General features: G+C 48.6%; 1 long non-coding RNA gene across 1 annotated transcript in view; it reads left to right on the forward strand.

Moving 5' to 3' along the window:
• Positions 1-1,114: 1,114 nt before the first annotated feature.
• Positions 1,115-5,000, forward strand: part of LOC135251276 (uncharacterized) — a 55,883-nt gene continuing 51,997 nt past the window's right edge. Inside the window, exon 1 of the long non-coding RNA XR_010329108.1 lies at positions 1,115-1,312. This is a non-coding gene — a long non-coding RNA (uncharacterized LOC135251276). The remainder of the gene's footprint in view (positions 1,313-5,000) is intronic.

The following is a 5,000-nucleotide window of genomic DNA, read 5'->3' on the forward strand; positions in this document are numbered from 1 at the left end:
AAGCTTCCTGTTCCGGGTCACGCTGTAAATTCGATCACCTCCGGGTTAAAACGCTGCAGGCTGTTTCCATACGGGGTACCGTCAGGGGGCGCTCTTGTCCTCCACACCTGGTGCCATCCTCACCCTGCCCCCCCCCCCCCCCCAAAGGCCACACCCGCTTACGTTGCATCATCACTGTGATCCCGTTGGAACGGCTCGTCCCAAAGGTGAAAGGTCAGGGGTCATACCCAGTAGGCCGTGCCCATTGGTTCTTTTTTCCCCCCTGTTTCGTGTCAATTTTCTTCTTCCCACTTTCCATGGAAACGAGTGTCCTCTTCATCAAAAGCACGTTGCTCACGTCCCCCGGGCTTCCGTCCCTCTGTCCTTTTTTCAAAGTCTTTTTTTGGTTTTGTTTTGTTTTTATTATCAACAAGGTGCTTTACACTTAGTATTTGCACAACAGATCACAAGAGTAACAAGAAATAGAAACTTTTGTGTCTATGATACTATTTACCCGCATCAATATTAGAGAGAAAGAGAGAAAGACAGAGAGAGGGAGAGAGAGAGAGAGAGAGCATGATAAAAGGGGAAAGGGGAAGAGGGGAAAGAGACAAAGATAGAAAGAAAGAGAATTATTTCTGTGGGATTTCCCCCACATCATTTTTGGTTTCCTTTGTGTTGTTGTCCCTTTTTATTGAGATCACGAGTTGTCTTTATTTCGAGTTGTCTGCTATATATCTTAAAAGAATCGTTATTTTCCTTGTGAAAAAAGGGTAGATTTGCACGCCTTTTTGATGTGGGTTGTAGGTTATTATGGCACAGGCTACCCACCAGTGGACACGGAGTGGAACAGGGTTAAATAATACATTTACCTTCATCTCTGATCATCATTAAGGCAGTTTTCATTGGCACTGGCTCGTCATTGTAAGGTTATTATTGTCGTTTGTGTCTACTTTGGGATTGGACTTGAGGGGATTTGACGTAGCTTTCATTCTAGCGTGTCCTCGTAAAAAAAGGGGGTTTTGTCTTTGGTAATTTGTTTTTGGAAAACTGTATCCGGATAAAACTGCAGAAACCTAGACGAGTATTGACGGCACCTGAAAATATTATCCTTGTGCGGAGAACCGTTGATAGGCTACAAAGCTAGACTTGTCACCGCTGGATGTAAGCGCGTGCGCACGACTTTTTGTCTAAGCTAGACATTTTGTCCACTTGCCCAGACTAGCTTTCTGCGACTGAAATGTTCTACTTGAGACGAGAAAGTATAAAAGTAGTTAAAATTGGTGTCCGTTGGCAAGTAACCGCATGACAATGTATACGGAACAGCTATCAGGTAAGCCGATTCGTAACTGGACTATACAGGCTTTTTTCCTCATAAATTGTGTGAAACTTTTCCGAATTACGGCTCTTGGTAGGCTATGACTGGTTTTATTTCAGCAAATTCAGTTAAATTAAATCAAGAATATAATTTAAATGACGCATTTAACTGGGTTTTTACAAAACGACTATATTTGCACGACAAAATATACTGCGCTCGAGATTACATTGACGGAAGTTAAACCACAGGTGTGGCGTACCGGTTTCCCTCAGGCGCGCAGCATCAACTAGCGCAGGGTTGCGTGCGGAATTGTTACTCAATGTTTTTTTTTTATTTAATTTTTTTAATACTTCATTTCGACCACTTTAGTTCTGTGATTTCGTTAAGACGTTTGCGAGAGCTGAGCTTGCTTAGGACCGTACCGCGCATTTAATCACGAGACTGTTATATAGTGTTGTTCAGGGGATCAATTTAAACCAAGTGTATCTTTGAACACCGCCGGCTTAAATAATGACTGAATTCTAAATTGGTTAGCGACGACAAACTTGTGATTAAAAAAAAACATATTTTTGTGTCATAAACAACATTGTACTCTTTCCAGTGGGTCATTTTAGTTTGTATATGTGTGTCGTGTTTTTCAACGTGATTGCCACTGACCTGGCAATTATATTTTCCTGCCCTGTACTCCAGGAAGAGATAAGTGGTTAACTTTAGCCGTTTTTGTCCTCTCCGCGTCCGCCTCTATTTCTCCAGTCTGACTACGAAGGTGCAGTTCTCCGAAGACCGCGGCAGGTGGAACCGTTGCGCCAGCGACGTAGTCAGGGCAGCCGTTGTGCTCGCACTACCGCGCGACTGCTCCAGGATTTTATGACGTGGGTCTGTTCTTAAGTCCCCTCTTAACGTGCCTAATGTCCTCGGACAAGGAACGACACCTTCCTTTAAAAAAAAAAAAAACTAGAAACGAAAACGTGTTCCTCTCAGAAGCTAAGATGGCCGCCCAACAGGCTTCCAACATCTGTGCAAAAATATATACCTTGTGTGGGTCGACCTGAGTGTCATCTGTTCGGAGCCACTGTTCCGTTTCACCTTCAGGATAGCGTCTGAATCATTGTCTCGATTGATTGATTGATTTTAGTCCTACCATTGATTACGACCTTCCGAGCTATCTCGTTAAAAAAAAAAAATCCGTGGACATAAGAGAGTCTCGTGAACAGATGTTACAGGAGAGGGCAGTTGCGCTTGTATCTTGGTCAGCTGTTGCTTGTTCTTGATTTTTTTTTTTTTTTTTTTGTGCGTAAAACTGATCTGAGGTGTGGAAACTGTGCTGTGAGCTTTATTGCCATTCTTTTTCTTTCCCCCCAACCCCCCCAATAAACTTCCAATGTATGTTTGACCCCAGGATGAGTGAAGCCATAGCATTGGGCTCCATGTCAAGGGTTTTCCCAAGAGGGCTTTTTTTTGGCTAAAACAAGAGGGGGGAAAGAACAGGGGAGGTTGTCTTTGACTTCCGATAAACCAGCATTCGCACCCCAAGGTGGGAGTTGATTTTGACTTCATCTTGCCGTATATTTTGTTTTTGTGTCGCACGTTTTGTTCCAATTCCATGTGATGAATTGAAACTCAGATCCAGAGAGGTTTGGCAATCTTGAGTAATGTCTTGGGCCTGGGGTATAGAGGCAGGGGTTGGGGTTGGGGATGGGCGGGTGGGGTAAATAGGCAGGGGTTGGGGATGGGTGTGTGGGCAATGACGTGTGGCACAGTAAATTTTGGCTATTTTGCTTTAAAGGGGCGGTAGTGGAGTGGGGCGGGGGGGTGGGGGGGTTGAAGCCAGCCCTCTCAGGCTTTGGAGAAGTGGTGGGTGGAGTTGATTTTGGGTGGGGGAGGGGGCAGGGGCATGTTGGGGTGGGGCGTGGCACATTAGGGTGTGGCCCAACCCACCCGACACCAACCCCCCAGACACGCCCCTCAAGCCTTGGAGAAGGTGGTGGGTAGAGTTGGTCTTGGGCGGGGGCGGGGGCGGGGGCGGGGGGGGGGGCGGGGTGGGAGTGCATGTTGAGGGGCATGGCACATCAGGGCATGGCCCAACCCAATCCAACCCAACACCAACACCAACACCAACCCCCCCAGACCCGTCCCCACCGCGCCCCTCAGGCCTTGGAGAAGGTGGTGGCGGAGGTGCCCGGCTGGCCGGGGCTGGCGCCGTGGCCGTGGCCGTGGCCGTGGCCGTGCTCGTCGTGCCAGCGGTCGACGCAGCGGCGGCGGGCGTTCATGAAGAAGTTGCTGACGGTGGAGAGCTCCAGGCCCAGCTGCTGGGAGATGGTGTGCTGCATCTCCTTGGAGGGCCGCTTGTTCTCCTTGAATATGGCGATGAGGGTGCGGCGCTGCAGGTCCGTGAAGACCAGCCGCTGCTTCTTTGGCGCCAGGCTGCGGTCCTTGTGCTGCTCTTGCTCCTTCCGCTTGCAGGCTGGGGGGGGGGGGGCAAGGGGTGGTATGGGGGGCAGAGGGGGCAGTAGAGGTGAGGTAGAGGGGTAGTAGAGGAGGGTAGTAGAGGTGAGGGTTAGAGGAGGGTAGAGGGGGGTAGTAGAGGGAGAGGGGGGTAGTAGAGGAGGAGGCAGAGGGGTGTAGTAGAGGGAGGCAGAGGGGGTAGTGAGGGGTAGGGGGTAGTAGGGAGAGAGGTAGTAGAGGGGGGGCGGGGGGGAGAGGAGGGCAGAGGGTGGTCGAGGGGGCGAGGGGTAGTAGAGGTTGGGTAGAGGGGTTTAGTAGAGGGGAGCAGAGGGTAGTAGAAGGAGGGGGGGTGGAGAGAGGGCAGAGGGGGAGAGGGTAGAGGGAAGGGAGGGAGGGAGAAGGAAGAGGGAAGGCGTAATAATTAAGTGAGAGTAAGAGGTAGGGAAGAAAGGAGAAGGGGAAGAGAAGAAAGGAGAAGGGAAACAGAGGGAAGGGAAGAAAGGAGAAGGGAAATGGAAGTGCAGAGAGAAACGCTGTGTTATCCGGGGGAGCCTATGCGGGGGACAGGCAGACGTGCAGATTGAGTCTCATGAGGAGGCAGCAGCAGCTGCTGCTGTAGCTCCCGGTTTGGCTGTGTGATCTGAAGCAAATCCATCTCTGCGGCATGCGTAACGGCCTCTCTCTCAACTCACACCTCTTACGCTACACTCTTACCTTTTATTCATCTGGATTTCCACACGCGCCCAGTACAAGGTGGTGTTCCATTGTAATTAAAAATAATACTGTGCATTTCATTTATATACCGTTTACAGTGCCATGGAAAAGTATTTGCCCCCTTCCTGATTTCCTCTCTTACTGCATATTTATGACGCTGAATGGTTTGAGATCTTTAGACAAAACGTAATGTAATATTAGACAAAAGGAACCTGAGTAAACACAAAACACATTTTTTAAAAATGATTATTTCATGAAAAAAAGTTATACTGCAAATGTTAGTTTATATACAAATAGAAGGCAGCACTAGTATACAGATACAGGAACACAACAAGGGTCGAAGGTCAGCCTTGAATAGGGACAAGAAAGTTGTGATATTTCATTCACCGTTGAGTACAAAGAGGAGTTCGACCAATCATGGAGCATGCTGGTAACAACCAATGGACCAATACAGGCGGGCACTTGCTGACTACTTCCTGGTTACTCTCACAGGAATCCCTCAAGTTGTGTCCACCAATCAACAGCGGTGTTGTTCTAATGGTTG

The sequence above is a fragment of the Anguilla rostrata genome, chromosome 3 (assembly GCF_018555375.3).
Source record: "Anguilla rostrata isolate EN2019 chromosome 3, ASM1855537v3, whole genome shotgun sequence".
NCBI classification, from domain to species: Eukaryota; Metazoa; Chordata; class Actinopteri; order Anguilliformes; family Anguillidae; genus Anguilla; species Anguilla rostrata.